Below are 18,100 nucleotides of genomic sequence, written 5' to 3'. Positions count from 1 at the left end.
CACATCCTGCCTCTGATTATGGCCAGTGCCTGGGATTCAAGAAATGACAAAAAACATGCAACTTCTAGGATAGCTGCTTGTTGATGCTGGAGACAAAAGAAGGGGAGATCCTTCCCGATCACTGCAAGAGATCATCTTATGTTCTGACGCATGGGCTTTGCTTAGCAGAAATGTTATCAATTGTTGAAAAATCACCCAGCCTTTATTTTTGATGGGAAATATCAGGGATGGAATCAAGAATGGGACTGGGAAGCATAGTGAATGCCTCTAAACATTTAGTGCAGGTCAGGAGACTTTAGAAATGATCTCTTTTTGTTTGAAACCCCACTGTGGTCAAGGGACGCATAATAATTTTTTTAAAAGTTGCTTTGTATAACACTGTAAAAGGTTGAAATTAGAGCTGGTTGAAAAATGAAATTTCTGTCCTATTGGAAATTCTGAGGTATTGAATTGGAATGAAAAATTGAAAATTCAGAATTTTTTGCAAAATGAAGTATTCCAAAATATTTTCTTGCTATTATAATGTATAATATAAGGGACGGATGTAATAAAACATAATATAAAAGTCAAAATGATGAAATTGAAACAGAATATTTTGATGTTATCGAAACAGAATGTTTGGATAACTTCTCATTGAAACCGTCAATGAAATTGAGGGTCTTCCTGTGAAATGTTTCTGTTTAGTTGAATCAGCATTTTCTAATGGAAAAATGTTTTTTGGAAAATTTTTGACCAGCTCTACTTGGAACTGAAATGCTTCTTTACGGAAATTCTTCCTGCAACCAAATAAGTATCTAATTGTTTATTTTTGTAGGCTTGCTCCCAGAAGCAGAGCAGCACACCCTGTTTCATGCTTGCAGGGTTGCTCATGATGTGCTAGGCTGCTGGCTTTGAACTGCAGCATTTGCTGATGGGGGGAACCCCCACTTGGACCTGCAAAAAGACAGAAGAAGAAAAAAGGAAGGGCAAACTTAGGGCCAACCAACCTTGACAGTATGACCCTTTAAGTAACATTTCCAGTGGGGTTTGATAAGTGCTTTGCAGTTTCATGTCGAAAAGATGAAAATTGCGGTGACTTTTTCATCTGGTTTCTGTGCAAGGCTCTGGAAAGTGCATTGCATGAAGCACCCGTTTGATGTTTTAATGATGTTGTAGAAGAATCCATTGAGGAAGAGAGACTCACAGATTTGACATCCTTAAAATGCTCGTTTATTTGTTCCATAACAGAGGGTACAAGTCACGTTAGTGGTAATAGCCTCTCTCTTACTTCAGGCTCACCCTGTGACACACTTGAGCCATTTAGATGTGCATTCCACAGAAAAAGAGAGCTGATTTCATTTACAGTACAGTGAGTGAAGAATCAGGCACAATTTCCATTTCTCCCAGTTCACTTGTTGTCCAGGAAATTCAGCAGTATTTCAGTGGAGCAGGGTCCATCAGCACCTGTGTTGTGTCTTCATAGTTTGCAAAGTATTGGTAAATTGGAATACATTTATACAGAGCCCAGAACGCACTCAGACAGTGCCTAGAAAGTTGTGTTTGCTCCAGATGTAGCCTTTATTTTAACAAATAAATGGAGTGTTACTGTTTTAACAGTGACTTTCATTTTGGCTCTCTGACAATAACTATGTAATGTAGAAGTGGTTAAAAGTGACTCTGCAAAATTAGCTCCTTTTGCTTCCTGTGTGTGTTTTGAGTCATACTGGCCTTGTTTACTGTCAAAGCCTTGTTTCCATTCCTGTTAGCACTGCAGAGCTAATACCACGATGGCAGCATGAGCTGGATTCCATTCTGGATCAAATTGTCAGCTAAATTCTGAGTTTTGAGTCTTTAGTATTGATGATGCTGGGCAAGGAGAACAAAGCTAGATCTTCAGACCCTAGGTTGAGATTGCATCAGTGACAGGAAAGTCATCTTTTGATGTATGTATTTAGCAAATTTAACTGGATATCCTTGAGTGAGACAATAAATATAGGGCAGCTAGAGGTAGGCTGGTGTGATGGTTAAATCTCAGGACCAGGTGTCAGGAGATCTAGGTTCTGTTCCTGTCTCTGCCATGAACTTCTTGCATGATCTGAGGCAAGTAACATAATCTCTCTGGGCCTCAGCATCCTCATCTATAAAATGGGGATAATGATGATTACTTCCACCTCACAGGCATGCTGAGCTTTAATCAATTCACATTTGTAAAGGGATTTGGGATCCTCATAGCAAAGTTGCTAAACAAGTGTGTATCCTGCAATGCGTGATTTTTGAACCGCACTTTCAGAGAGAGAATTTACCTCAATCGGACGTATAAGGCAGGGGAAGTTTGTCAGAATGCCAAGGCTCAAGCAGATTGCATGCAATCCTAATCTAGCCCTGGAGCTCTGACCTTTGAAGCAAGCTTCACCTTCAGACAGCCAAAGAGATCTATGTATGCTTGTATAAAAATATGTTTTTGGATTGAAGGAGGAGTTCAGTCTCCATGGCCATCCAGCCCAGGGAAATTCAGTCTGTAACCCATTCATGAATGAACTTTCTCTTCCAGTTCTGGAGGGACAGCCCTCTCCCCTGGGGTGGAGTGGGGAATGTAATCTAGGACATGCCATGTTACTCTTCCAATGAAACCTATCCCACTCATGTTGGTGCTGCCCTGCCCGGGGTGGGATGCGGGAGATGAATTGTCTCCATGTTAATTTAATCTGTGGGCTCTCCTGGACCACAGTTTTGTTGTGTAATAGACCACATATTTTGTAGCGACAAGGGGACTGAGTGCTCATGTTGCTATAATCACATTATTCTTTTCTGCTTCCCACCACTCCCTCACTAATTTTAACCTGGGGAGGACCCTCCTTGGATAGGAGGAGAGTTAAGTCTTGCGTTTGTTCTTTCTGATTCTTTCTGATGGATCCTAGCCCAGAACAGACCCCCAGCCCTAGGATATGAGAGGAGAATTCGTTCTCTATTAAATCTGAGGCTCTCTTAAGTAAAAACTGTTGACTTTGTCATATTGTGCAAATGTGCATTGCTTTTATCAAGACAATAAAGGGTAAATGGGGTGATCTCTGCTCCTGTGGAGCGGTCGGATGGTTACATTACACAATCTTCTAGAACATCTTGCAGCAAATACATGGGTTATATTAAAAGTTGCAATCATATCATTTTTTAAAGTAAATTGCTGACCTTATGCAGTGGAATCAGCTTTATTGAATTTCGCCAAAAATGCGTTTATAATTCCCCCCTGCCCCTGCATACACACGATATTCATGTCCTTGCTGTCCATGTGGAAATGTCCCTTTTTATGGTGATAAACAAAATTAAATTTATCTGTGCCTCTGCTGCCCTGCCTCACCTTTAAGATTCCATTGGGGGGTGGGTAGGGGTGCCAGTAGGTGGCCTTACTCCAGAGGGAGGCTGGGTTGTGTCTTTGCACAAAGAGATAGGACATTGGACTGTGGCCGGAGGCCACTGAACAAATCGCATATCTAAATCTTGCCTGTTGGCAGAATTCTGTACTGCCATGGAAGCATTTCCCATTTAGGGGGCGGATATATAGCTCTGGTATTTTCTAGGAATGCTGAGGCATGAGAACATGTAAAACATTAATTTTGACTATAAATGCCTATATTTTGCTCTTAGGTGCTTTCTAATTACCGTACACTACAAAGAATAAATCATTATTGATGTAGTCTCATAATATCACTATTATACTCCTCCCCAGTAATAAACTATAATAATCCCTCAGCCCCCTCCCTAAATTCCTGCAAGAAGAGATACTTTGCAGTATGGCCAGGAAGTTAACAAATTTATATCCTGCACTTCTAGAGCGATTTACATGTTGAAAGCACTGTACAAACATTAGCTAATCCTCAAAACACACTGTGTGGAAGCGAAGCATTATTATCTCCTTTTCTACACTCCGTTCTGATTGTACTTCCTCATCTGATTAGCCCTTTTCATTTTAAAAGCATTTTACAAATGTTAATCCTCAGGAAGCTGCTGGGAGGTAGGCGGCAAGTATTATTATCCCAATTTTACAGATGAAGAAACTGAGGTACAGAGGTTAAGGAGTCAGTGTACCAGATCTGGAATTAGAATAGAGGAGTTCCTTGCTCCCAGTCCTGAGCTTAAACCACCATATTGTGCTAAGGTGCCAATATAAATCAATGTGTTGTTATTGAGACAGCATAATTTCTCAGACTATTTTTATGTATTTCCTTCTACAGGCCCCAGCTTCGTTTGTAACTAGTTGTATTCCCCACAGTCCAAACAGAATCATGTAAGTAGATGAAAGGGCAGGCTGTCTCTATAATGCTTGGCATATGCCCCTTTCTGCTACATTTCCCCCAGTCCCTCTCTTTGGGCATTTAAAAGACCAGTTTCTCATATCTTAAGTGAAGAATATCCCTGCTCCCGCTCCTAGAGTAACCAGGAGCATGCAGCTGTTAAACCCAGAAATATAAAATACATGTTTAAAAGATGACTCTGAGTGTATTTAAAAAGAGCGAGAGAGAAGAGGAGTTCAGGGGAACCAAAAAATAGCAGCTTCCATTACGGTAATTAAATGGCAGCATTTAACCTATCAGGCTGTTGCGTGTATGTGAGAGGCGAGCAGGGAGCTGCATTTGAAATGATCACTGTATCCCTTGGGGAACAGAGTAGTTAAATAATTTGTTTGTGAGGTGTGAGTTCAGTGTCGGTAAAGCGAGCATGTGTGTGTTAGGAGCTGCGGGGAGAAGGGGGCGTCGGCGGCTATGTGTTTACAGAGAATACCCTGGGGGTTGGTATTTACTAGCACCTGTGTGCTGTCAATAAGAACACAAGCTGCTGTTGCCTGTTGGTTAAGTTATCAGAGGAGTTGGGGCCTCACCTAGTTCCAGGTATTGCATCATAAAGGCAGAACTTGCTTCATGCCAGGCCGCCTGGGACAGGCAAGAGGAACAATTAAAGAAAACCAGGGAGAAAATGGGGTAAGAAGTGAATGGAGTCATTCTGATGAACTTCAGACACTGCAGTGACTGTAAAGCAGAGGTGGGCAACCTGCAGCCCGCGGGCTATGCACGCCCCGTCAGGGTAATCCACTGGTGCGCTGCGAGACAGTTTGTTTACGTTGACCATCCACAGGCACGGCCGCATCTGAAGAAGTGGGGTTTTTACCCACGAAAGTTTATGCTCAAATAAATCTGTTAGTCTTTAAGGTGCCATCGGACTCCTTGTTGTTTTTGTGGGTACAGACTAACACGGCTACCCCCTGTTGCTTTCCTGTTTAGTGCCATCTAGGGTCTGTCTGCCTCTTCTCATCCCCCTACTATATTTGTTTCATTTGTCTGGAGAGTATTTCCAGACACCAGAACTTCAAGACCTGTCCTGGCACAATGTGAAAGGATACTGGAAAATCTCCAGACCCTCCAGCTGCCCCACCATCTAGTCTAACGGATGCTCACTAACATACACACAAATGTTTCTGAATATTCACGCCAGTTATTAAATGAATATACTTCCACCATGTTGTTGCCTCTCTTTTGTTTGCATTCTGTGAAGATTCCAGCCAATGAGTTCGCTGGCAGAAAACAACCACTGTTCATTGAAAGCAAATCTTGAAATCACAATTGAGTGTTCACCCCAGAAACCTGATTTTAATAGAACCCAAAGGCTTTTTATTATACAAGAAAGAAAACTCCGGAGGTATATTTGGCATGGTAATCGTAACCCTAGAGAACCATGTTTTGTGTATGCCCAGAGAGAGCAATGATGCAACTCCTTTTATACCTTACCAGTTGAGTACGCTGTGTGCGTTTGTGTAGTCACCATAATATTTTCCACTGCTTCGTTATTTTTACTGTTGTTAGCATGAGTCGTCTTTTGGGCAATTTATCCAGACTTCTTTAGTTTTATTCAGAACTCTGAAGAGCTGCTGAAGACTCATGGAAAAAAACGCTCTTTTGTCTAAATGGAACATTTTCCATTAGATTTGCATGTCCCCTGTATTTTCTGTCTTTCTTCCTTTCTCCTTTGTTACTAAGTACACATAACCCAAATACAAAATTTTTGTTTCTTAAAAGTTCATCTGCTGCTGTGTCTTACCCCCCACCTGAGATCAGTGTCCTGTGTGATGACATAGATAGTTGTTTTCTAAATGCATATGAGGTAACCAACAGAATTGTGAAGGGCAGGTAGATATAATTTAAAAATATATTTTAAAATTACAATGCAGGAACCTCTTAAATAGAATGTATTTCAACCCTTTTATTGGCGCCATCAGCCTTTAATTTTACAGGTGGCTAGCTTTGTACTAGCATTCAACAAACATTGTTTTAATGACATTTAAAAGATGTATCTAAAACAAAAAAGAATAAAGAAACCAGGCATGATGTATAATGAATACTAGCTACCACGCTTCCTCATATGAATATATTGGCATGTCTCTCACTTTCAGGGAGATGCAAATCAGAGGTGCCATATAATACCTACCACTTAGATGGATTTTTCCTTATCAAGTTAATCCCCTCAATACCCTGATGAAGTGTATAGGTGTGCAACATTATCCCCATATTACAGATGGGCAAATTGAGGCAGAAAGGTGAGGTGACTTGCATGATGCAAAGAGGGAATCTGTGACAGAGAAGGATTTAAAACTCTCTAGTTCCTGGCTTCCATCCTGTGTTCATTTCATTAGAGCATTCTCCCGTGGCTTTGGGAATGGGCAGTAGTAGGTAATTGTGCTCACCCCATTATAGCAACACTTCCTGTTGTGTAAGGAAGGCATAATATACATGGCAATAATTGTATGTGACTTAATGTACCTTTGGTACGTCTCTGCCTATCGCACACTTAAAAGGGTCAACAGCTACACATTTTAGATGTTTTTTCTTGGCATTAGCCTAGGCTGATTTGTTTAGTTGGTTCATTTGTGAAGTTTAAAATGTTGATAGTAACAGAGGCAGCAAGAAACATCAAGGCAAATACATTCCAATCAACCTTAGGCTGTAGAGAGTACTCCCTGATAGCCATTGTTTAATGTAAAATATGCCAGATTCCCTTGCTAGTGGAGCCATCAGAAATTCTAGAGTAAAATAAAGAACCAGGAATAGCAACTGAAGAAAATATTTCTCATTCTTTCATATAGAAATTCTGCTATACCCCAGACTTCCTAACAAATCCTGTTAAATGATTCTTTAATATGCCCTGAGTATGCCAGCAAGGCATCACCAGTACTTCTGTAAGATTTGTTACTCCGAAACCTCAGACTTCAAAAACTCTGGGTCTGAAGTTTCATACTAGTCTTCCAGTCCTGCAGGTCGATGTGAATTTTCTGATCCAAATTCATTCCAAGTCTATCAAGAGATGCAGAGCCATGTGGCATAAGTGGATAAACCTACAGAAGAAACTGGAATTTTTATAAAAGTTTATTTATGAAAATTTGGGGACGATTGGAAAGTGAGGGCGAACTCCAGAACCACTTTCCAGCAAGGGAATCCTGACCAAAAGAGTTAACCAAACCTGTCAGTCTATAAAATGATGCCTCTCCTCTCTACCATTCAAAATGTTTCCTCTTCAAGTTAATTTGATCTTACATGGGAACTTTGAAGAAAGGTCCATATGTGGCCAACAATTCTCATACCTTGGACTATTGGAGGCCTGTGCTTTCCGTTTTCAGTTCTGGGAGCAAGTCACCTTGTAAAGACAGAGTCTTCAGAGGTCACCATTGAGCACCTCAACAAAGGAGCCACTTAAGCTTTTTTGCTACAGCTCCCCTGCAATAACAAAGTTACTGTTTGAGTTCCCGCTGCCTCCCTCATCTTCTGTGCTAGAATTCTGTAGTGATGTTCATCATAGAATATCAGGGTTGGAAGGGACCTCAGGGCGTCATCTAGTCCAACCCCCTGCTCAAAGCAGGGCCAATCCCCAATTTTTGCCCCAGATCCCTAAATGGCTTCCTCAAGGATTGAACTCACAACCCTGGGTTTAGCAGGCCAATGCTCAAACTACTGAGCTATCCCTCCCACCATATCAGTCAGCCTAGGTCCTGAAGGGATCAGCATGGCAGGTTGTGCCTTGAAGATGCAACTGTTTGATGTGGGTCAGGTCATATGAGCTGAAAATATAGTTTAATATTTTAATTCTAAAGATAAGACTTAAAAAAAATCCTTCTGAAATTGATTTTTTTTTTTTGGTGTCACCTGATTTTGAAAGAGAACCTCAAACTTTTCCGTCCGTACCCCCAAAATACTGACATTTTCTCCTCTCCCACCCAGAGAAAAAGTTCTCTCTGACTGTACATCAGCCAAATGTCAGTATTATTCTCATCATTCTCTGCTACTAAATAACTTTTAAGGAGTTAAGGATGGACATTTGTTTCACACTTAGGAACTGTATGAAAGTTTTTCAACCTTTCTGTTTCTTGTTAAGATTGGCAGCCATGCTAGTTTCTATAGCTAACTTTTTTAAACTAAGATTTGGTGAGGATTTTCTTCCCCGCCTCTCCACCCCCAATAGCTGGCTAATTTGTGTGCTGTGTAGACCAAAAACTATTCACGTATCAGAGAAGCGAGCCCATAGCCTTTTCCTCCTGGATCCTTCGGAATATGAGTTGTTAGCATGGTCCCCACTTTAGCAAAGAATAGGTTTCATGGACTACTTTCCAATTTCATTTCCAGTCACACAGCATCCCTGTGACAATTATAGCAATTGCTTACCAGAAAAATTAAGATTAGGAAAATATTGTTGTAATTTAATTGTGTTTAATGCAATTACCTTTTTGTCCTTAAAAAAACCCAGCCAAACAACTGATCACACTGTGTCTTTATCTGTTCTTAATGTCATCTTCCCCTTCCATGCATTGTTGTTATATATTCTTTGTATTGTGATAGCACCAAGGAGCTCCATTGATGGATCGAGGCCCTATTGTGCCCAGTGCTGTCCAGACACAGAACAAGAGTCCCTGCACCAAATAATTTACAATCTTAAGTAAAAGACCAGAAAAAGCAGGTGGATACAACAAATCGACTGAGTCCTCTCTCTCCACGCACATGCCTCTTTGCTGTCTGGTTCCCTTCTCCCCTGCCTGTGTGCTATAGCTCTTGGTTTCCGACTCCCTGAACATGCTACCCAGTCTCTAGGTACCCTTCCCTCTTGTTCCAGCTCCCTTTGTGTGCTGCCCAGATACCTACTCCCCTTGATAATCTGTCCACTGACTCCCCTTCACATGCTTCCTGGTTCCCTGCTCTTCTCCTGCCAGCGTCTCCTGGTGGTGGCCTTAGTAGTCCTACTGTTGTCTAAGATCCCCAGTGGCACCTCCTGTTACTTCCTCCTCTTTTCCTCTTCCTATTATTTTAGTCATGGGCCGTAATGGAGGCAGCTAGGTTGGCCTCCGCTCCTTGTTCTAGCATCTTTTACAGGTACCTAGACCCTTTTGATGCCTGTAGTATCAGCTTAGAAAAAAGGAGCACCATGGTTCAGTGGACAGGGCACTAGACTAGGACTCATGGGAAGAGGGTTCTATGCCCAGCTCTGCCATTGACCTGCTTTGTGACCTTGGCCAAGTCACCTCCCCTGTCTTTCTTCCCTCACCCTTGCTCTATCTTGTCTATTTAGACTGTGAGCTCTTAGGCAGAGAGTTCCCCCCACTATGTGTATGGACAACACCTAGCACAACAGGGCCCTGATCTCTGTTGGGGGCTCTAGGCACTACTGTAATACAAATAAAGTAATGAGGAGGGGAGCCAGCACCATGTGACCTGCCAGCTGCCACCATGTGCAAGGACTCTGACCACAGTATGCGATCTGATGTTTTTGAACAGGAATTAGCTGCTAGGTGCATCAGGAGTCCATTTCTCTGAATACAGAGCCCCATTTCCAAGGAGGCCTAGTTGTCGTGGTAGTAAGTGTTTACATTATGAGAACATTAGGCTTATTAGGTTAGCATCTAACCTCCTCTATTATCTGGGATTTTTAGGGGGTGGATTTACATGCTGGCCCTCAAGCAAATGTTCCTGAGAAGATTTAGTCTTGATCATCTTCCATTCTTGGTAAAAAGAAAAGGAGTACTTGTGGCACCTTAGAGACTAACCAATTTATTTGAGCATAAGCTTAAGCTGTAGCTCACGAAAGCTTACGCTCAAATAAATTGGTTAGTCTCTAAGGTGGCACAAGTACTCCTTTTCTTTTTGTGAATACAGACTAACACGACTGTTACTCTGAAACCTCTCTGTATAGGTTACATAGAGGGGTAGCTCACTTCTGTCTTGTTTGCTGGTTTTACCACTACCTAGAAAGACTTGGTACGTCTAATAGACAAGTGCCTCCTTGTAAGGAGCTAAGAAAGAGACAGGTCCCTATCTGGTTTTGCATATAGTAGTGACATAGGAATTTGACCATATTCAGGGACAAAACTTTGAGTGCTCTGTAACTAAGACCATGAGCACTTCTGATCCTGTCTGATCTTGTGCAAAATCTGTGACAATCAAACTGAGCAAGCAGTCTGTTGATTCAAAGGTGATGAGTTCAAATCCTATTGAGGCCGTGATGCTGCATCTGGCAGCCTCACAGAATTTTGAAATAGATAAGACCTCCTATATTACATCACATAATCAAACCACTTCCTCCTCCTCTTCCATGATTGTTCCCTATACTCTATTTCTAGTGATTTATCTAATCTAATTTGGGTCCCTGAAATGTATAATTTAGTACTGGAAGCCTTTGCTTTGGCTATCCCTCCCTTTTTTCCTGGGTGGGACAGAGATAACATACTTCATACAAATGGAGAGCTCTCTTTGCATTAGAAGAGGAAGACCTGACCTCTCTTATGACAGGCAAAACTGTGTCTACTCTCCTTTAAACCACCAGTGAAATACATTTTGCACTAGCTTATAATGCTGTGATTTATGCTGTGATATGCTTTGCAATAACCCAGTGTCCTTTTGCCTTTGTGTTGATTTTTTTCTCTCCTATATTTAATATATTGTGTGGGCATCTTAGTGCATGGGTATTTACCCAAAATGCCCATGGGAGATGATGCTCCAAGCTTTTCCTGCTTCTTAAGGGGAGAGATCTACCATTTTCTTGTGTGTGCCTATTTTTTATTTTGTAAATTTATTTTTCTGTGTTTGTTCTTTTGCTGCCACCTTTTGAAATAGCATTAACAAGGACCATATTTTAAAACAGAAGATAACTGGAGGAAAACATACACAATATGTGTGTGTGTCTCTCTCTCTCTCACACACAAACACCGCCCCGCCCCACTGAGTGACCAGTAGCAACTTTTTCATAGTATATTTTGAACTTCTCACATTTAGAAACAAAGAGGAAAAGTTGCAGCATGTGTTCCTGGTTTTTCATTTAAAGATGCACTAAACCAGTAGCCAGACCCTTCTTGTTCAGGGTGAAGATACTTTGATCCAGTTTTATGAAAACAATACTCATTTCATGAGAATATATAATCAGTAGAAAATAGGGAGGATTTAGTTTGTTTGTTTAGTATTTAACCAAGTGAATAAGGCAGATTAAGGGGGGGAGGGGATCAGACCCATAAACAAGGTGATATATAATATTTTTTTTCGTTCTCCTTTTAAATAAATACCGATCAGCTTTATGTTCGGAGACAATAGGAGCCGTTGGCTTAAATTTGCAGTTTACTGTATTTATGGCTGTAATATCAAGGTGCTGCCGTCGTAATTTCATGCCCCAATGAGAAGAGCAAGGTCGAAGCAAATGCTTCCATCGGCATCTGCTAACACACTAACTCATAAACAAGGCCCGGCTGGATCAGGTGGCATGGAATAATACAGGCTAATGAAATACAGCACAGCTTTCCATTACTGTTAGTTTTTACAGTGTCGTCATTACGTGTAATTTATGTTTAAAAAATTCAATTTTATACAAGGCTCTGGGAAATAGGGGTCTACAGGTCACCCAGCGACTTTTAACGGCTCTGAGAGTCCTTATTGCACTCCACTGTTCCAACAAAATGTTAATAATAAATAAAAATTTTCCTCCTGTTTTACTTTTTCTTCTTTCCCTGGCTGAGTCTCTCCGTCTGCCTTTTTAATTTTGAGCACTTTACAGAGAGTTTGAGGGTTTTAGGCATTTGAGGGTGTCTCCCCCACCACTCTGATATTTGGGGAGGCAGCAACTGCCTGCTTATTCTCCCTCTGTCCATATATCAGTCACTCAGGGTCCTGTAAATGGAGTAAACATGGCTGAGGAGAGGGAGATACTTAACAACCTCTCTCCCAAACCCTCACCCTCTGACATTGCCCTCCTCTCCTCCATTACACTTTATTTTATTATAGACTCCAAAAGCCCAGGAAGAGAAACTGCTGCCAGGGTTTTTTTTTAATGTCCAGGGAAAATAGTATGCCATTTTTAACCCTTTCCTTCCTAGGTGCTTAGCTGAATATTTAGCCTTGTGCTGTCAATCAGGGTTTCTCTTAAGTTAGGGCAAGATAACTGAGAGGAAGGCACTGTTGTCAAGTCCGAATGCTGCTTAGAGGGACCTCTGGCACATTAAACAGTTGTACAGAAATAAATAAATAAATAGTTCTCAGTTGTGTAATTAACAGTGCCGTAGATTATTAAAGTGGAAATAATTCAAAGCATTCTAAATTAGTTTGAAAATTGCTTTACTTTTTTCCTTTCTCTGTTTGACAGTTAAACTAGACTGGTCATTTTCATGTTGACATTCAGGTTCACATGTGCTTGTACAATACTGGAGTTACAAGTGCATCTGGAAAGTGTTCAGATCCAAATAAATGACTTCATTTAAATGAAGAAAAAAAATCACAGAGATGTTTCTATTGACTTTGAGTTTTGGTAAAACCTTAAGCTGAAATTGACCTGATGTTGGCCCTTTATCAAGGACATATGGAAGGAGAAGGATCAAGGGATTGTACCTTTGACCCCAGTGATATGTATGAAACTCTGTGAACTTTTTCAAAGGACTGGGTGTTGGAGGAAAAACAGTACTGGCATCTGGATTAAAAGGACCCAGGTAGCAGTGCATGGAACTTACTCTGAACAGGTAGAATCATTAATGTGGATCAGATTCCAGGATGCTTCTATGGTGATTCTTTTAAACTGTGACCATGTTCTTATGAGAACAGGTGACTCAGTGGCTTTCAGGAACAGGACTGTAATGTCATTTCAGGATACCTGCTGATAGGTCTTCCTTTCAGTTATGTGATTTGATATAGGCATCATGCAGGCAGGTGATTCATGGCAATTAAACAAAGTCAGCCAGTTTTATTTTGTTTGCTTTTCAACAGAAACAGGGAGGGGAGGGGAAAAAACCTGCTTGTTTGTCTCTGTAGAAGTGTAGGTGTGGCAACAGCCCCTGGGGCCAGTCTATCAGACAAAGTGATAGTAAAGTCAGCTTTTGAAACCGACAAAAGAATTTTACTCAACATTTTTTTCTGCTGGGGCAGGGATAAAGTTTCTTATCCTTTCCTAGCGTGACGTTTTCTCCTCAAAACCAATTCTACCTTCAGAGAACTAGTGAAAATCCTGTTGCTTGAGTCACTGAACTGGGTGAAGCTCTGGCGAGTATTATTGTAGGGAACAATACCCACACAGGATGGGGAATGAACAAAGTGCCCTAACAGGAGCGTATGTTGGAGATAAAAGGGTTTTAATAGCTCATTTTGTCCATCTCCCAGCTAATGCAGGATTTTTCCCTACCCTATGTTATCCTCGTGTTTTATCCAGGAAGTGCTGGCCTTGTAGTTAAGGCACAGGGCTGGGACATAGCAGATTGGGGGCAGTTCCCAGCTCTCCCACAGACTAACTGCGGGCTTTTCTTCATGTACAGGGCTACAGCGGCACAACTGCTGTAGTGCTTTAGTGAAGACGCTACTGTGCTGATGGGAGAGCTTTTCCCGTCAGCGTAGTTAATCCACCTCCCCGAGAGGCAGTAGCTCTGTTGGTGGGAGAAGTTTTCTGGTCGACATAGCACTGACTACACTAGGGGGAGGGGGTATGGATTAGGTTGCTATAACTGCTTTGTTCAGGGGTATGGATTTTTCACACCCCAGTGTGACATAGTTATACCGATATAGGTCTGTAGAATAGACCTAGCTTGTGTGATCTTGGATAAGTCACTTTAATCTCTCTGTGCATCACTTTCCCAACTGTAAAATGCGGGGACAGCAATACTTCCCTCCCTCACAGAGGTGTTGCAAGAATAAAAGTTTTATTTTGTGTGAAGTCCTCAGGTACTACGATAATGGATTTTATAAAAGAGTCTAGGTAGAGAGTTTTCAGAGTAGCAGCCGTGTTAGTCTGTATCCGCAAAAAGAAAAGAAGGACTTGTGGCACCTTAGAGACTAACAAATTTATTTGAGCATAAGCTTTCGTGAGCTACAGCTGAAGTGAGCTGTAGCTCACAAAAGCTTACGCTCAAATAAATTTGTTAGTCTCTAAGGTGCCACAAGTACTCCTTTTCTTTTTGTAGATAGATAGTATAATTTTAAAAGTCCCAAGCAATGGAGCTTCCAACACGATATCCCAGGCGCAAAGGGGACTTTTACCTCCCTGCTTCATTCTCTAATTTGTTTTGATTCTGTGTTTAACTACAATTTACAGAGGCTGGGTGGTTTTCCTGAAAATCGGAAATGGCAACAATAGTGAAGTTCCTGAGAGAAAGGCAACAAGAACATCTGAATGCAAAACACTGTTGAGTGTCAGATAATGCAAATCAACACCCTCAGACCTAAAAAGAAAATTTTATGACTTTATGAAAATTATGACTAATTCTTACAAAAGCTGTGGCTCTAAGGAGGTATGAGATAGATGGACCAGAGATGGGAGGTGGGGGAGGTTTGCATTCTGTAGGGCTGTGAAGACAGTTTCCTTACATCCTTCTCAGTTCAGTCCTTTCTCAGTACCCTCTGTGGTTAGATTATTCCTTGCAGATAGCAATCAACTGGAAGGAAGTGTGTGTCTAATTTGCATGAGATTATTTAAAACAAAAAAAAAGGCCTGCATTAGTCAGGGTGATGGTAAACAACGCAAAGAGATGCCTTTTATAATATAGCCGTGGCTCAGCTTTCAAAGCCAAATATAATTCACTTACAATTGGCAGTTTCCTTTATTGTTCCTTTTAACCTTTTGGATTCTGCATGGTCTTGATCTTGCTGCAACTCCAGAAGATCTAAAATGTTTGCCTTTCAAACTGGGGGGAGGCGAGGGTTGGGAGGGGGGAATCTTCTATTATACTGATATGATTCTATTGACACAGTTGTCCCCAAAGACAATCTTATTAAGCACAAGACTTTAGATTTTGTGGCACTGTTGTGTGCCCAAGAGAGACTGTGTTATATTTGGGTTGCTAAATTCATACTAGATAAGAGAAATGAACAAGACTGTGAATGCTTTTTAGATGCTGCTGTGATGAAGGACTATAAATTCTTAGTGGAAGTTGTGGTGGGAGGCGAATGGTGGAAGCTGATGAGGTTTGTTGTCCATGAACCAGCACCAACCCAAGAGCAGCCAAGTAGTGGAAATATTCTTCTGCCATGATACATGGTGAATATAGTGACCTGGTGTCACTTACACCAGCACTTTCTCTTCTCTAAGTAGCTGATAGGCTCTATTGAAGTATTGTCTCTGGGTAGTACCAAGACCCTTGGCTTCATTTTGGCTTAGGCAAGCCAGAAGAGACATAGGTGGAGTGAGGTCAAGTTACTTGAATTTGTTTAATAAAGAGCAGACCAGCCATCATGGTAAGTCAAGACAGGACACGGGGGCTAGATGTTCCAGTGTTCTGATCTGGTACAGAAATTCCCATGTCCTTATATTAATGATATAATTTTTTGCATTCCCGAGCCTGGAAAACAAAGTTAGACATACCTGAGTTTGGAAAAATTGCTACTGGGGTATGTGAGGCAAATTTCAGTCCAAAGTGAACTTTGATGGCTAAATTATATACTCCTGAGAAAAGACTTTTTCAAATATATTGTACATTTTTGTTAGCGTTTGTGAAAAGTGCCAGATTGACAGTGTTCAGTCTCTGCTTGTTATAATCTTGTCCTCTGCTTATTAACAGGGGGACCAATTTGGTAGTGTTTTCTGAGATGCAGAGATTTGTTGTCGACTAGTAATGTGAATGAGGCTACTTCATGGAGGCCACAGAATAGCCATTGGTCTGTAGCAACTTTCACTCACTCCTAACTTGTGCTGGATTCAAACCAGCAACCTAGATATGAAAGGCTCCATATCTCATTACCATTCACATGAGTTTTTCCTTCCCTGTTAAAACAGGATTTTGTAATGGAAATAGTGACACTATCGTGTCATTAGTGGGCATGACCAGAATAATGCAAGAAATTTTATCTGTAAAACTTTTTTTTTTCCCAAACAGGCTGAGAATTGAGGGGGCGGGAAACAATGAGCATTATTTCCTGTTCTTTTCATAGCTCAAAGATCTCAAGGACAAAGTATCCTCCATAACTAATTGTATGTTCTTCAATGTTAAATGTTATCACATCTGCTACCTTTGCATGGAAATAGAACAAAATGCCCCTTTTTAGAGAGAGCCACATTTGCAGCCAGCAGCTAATATTGGCTTGTGTGTCTGGCTCCAGCTTTATAAAATTCCACAGTTGCTGGTGATCTACAATGCTGGCATCTGCTTATGCTCTCTCTTCTATTGGATAATTATGAACTGGTTAAAGCAGTTCCTTTCTTATTAGGACTTTGCTTTCTAACATGGTTTAGATACCATAAATATTGCTACTGGGACTTTAAAATAGAAGCCTGAGTTGATGTAGACCATCTCTCTTTGTTTTTCATGTGTCTCTTTCTGAGTCTCTGCCCTGATGAGGCATGCATCCAACACAGGTAGAGAGAGAGAGAGTGAGTGTGTGTGTGTGTTGCCTAAGCACAAGACTGGGAGCCAGGAACTTCAGATTTATAATCCTGTTTCTGACACTGACAACTCTCTGTGACCTTGGACAAGTCACTTAACCTTTCTGTGCATCGGTTTTCCCATTGTAAAATTGGCATGATAATAAGTAACGTAACTCATAGGAGTGTTATGAAGATCAGCTAATAAATATAAAACCCTCTGAAGATCAGAAGTGTTGTCAGTGCTATGCATTAATAAGTAGCTGTCCAAAGATCGCCTCAAACACCTACTTCTTGCAGTGTTGTTTGTGTTATGGATTAGTCTGTTCTGTGTGGATGCAGAACATGCGGTCAGATTTCAGATCCTAGGTTAACTTCTCCAAGCAGGAGTAATGCTCTCAGAATCCTGTATGTGTCCTATATTACTCCTCACCATGATGTTAAGTGCTCTAGGGGGAAAGTTCCAAGCATTCTATCTGCCAATAGTACCAAGAATAACCATGTGGCAGTACTCTGCTAATCTCATGCTTGAGAGAAAGTGCTCCCTCTGATTTCTCCCCCCACTCTCAGCTTCATGCCATCTTCCTTGCCGTCCTGTCTGCTTGGAACTGCTTTCTGAGAGCCAAGTTGCCCCTCTCTTCTCCTCCAGATCCCAGCCCCCTTGAAATTTGTTTCTTTTGCAAGCCCGGCTACTCTGATCATCTCACTCCCAGTATTTCAACACTTTCTTGCATAAGCACTGCTATCCCATGTGGTGGTGGGGGTGCCTGAGCTAGATTGTAAGCTCCTCAGGGCAGGAACCTGGCCTTTTTCCTGATTCTGTGTGCAGTGTATGGCATTCCACAGACAGTACACACTCTCCCAGGCCCCACATCACAGTCTCCACCCTAGCACCACATTCTTTTGCTAGAGCACATTTTCTCCTGTTGAAAAAGCCATCCAGCTGTGCTTGCTTCCTTCACAGATGCTGGTCATCATGAATCTTTCAGCTGCTGTTCTCTTTCCCCTCGTAGGGCAAATTCTCTCCATATGTTGTGGCCACTTACAGATGGGCACCTTCACATTTTCCAGTGACAGGAAAGACTGCACCACAATGTACCATGTGTGCAGCTTGGCTACAGCGATGTGCGAAATAAAAACCAGGCTGGCCTCAGGCAATATAATCAGACAGTAGTAGGCTGGGACAGTGCTAGTCTGAAAGTTTGAGCTTGGCCTTGTTTTGATCTGTTTTGTTAGTTTTATTTCCTCCTTTCATTCTATGTCCCATTCATACTAATCA

At 41.4% G+C, this 18,100-nt stretch overlaps 1 protein-coding gene across 4 annotated transcripts in view; it reads left to right on the top strand.

Annotated features, from left to right (window-relative positions):
* PEX14 (peroxisomal biogenesis factor 14) overlaps positions 1 to 18,100 on the top strand; it is a 158,038-nt gene that overhangs the window by 62,565 nt on the left and 77,373 nt on the right. The window lies entirely within an intron of this gene.

The sequence above is a fragment of the Lepidochelys kempii genome, chromosome 18, assembly GCF_965140285.1.
Source record: "Lepidochelys kempii isolate rLepKem1 chromosome 18, rLepKem1.hap1, whole genome shotgun sequence".
Taxonomy (NCBI): domain Eukaryota; kingdom Metazoa; phylum Chordata; order Testudines; family Cheloniidae; genus Lepidochelys; species Lepidochelys kempii.
The sequence above is the reverse complement of the archived record's forward strand: the minus strand, read 5'-3'. Positions and strand labels throughout refer to the sequence as shown.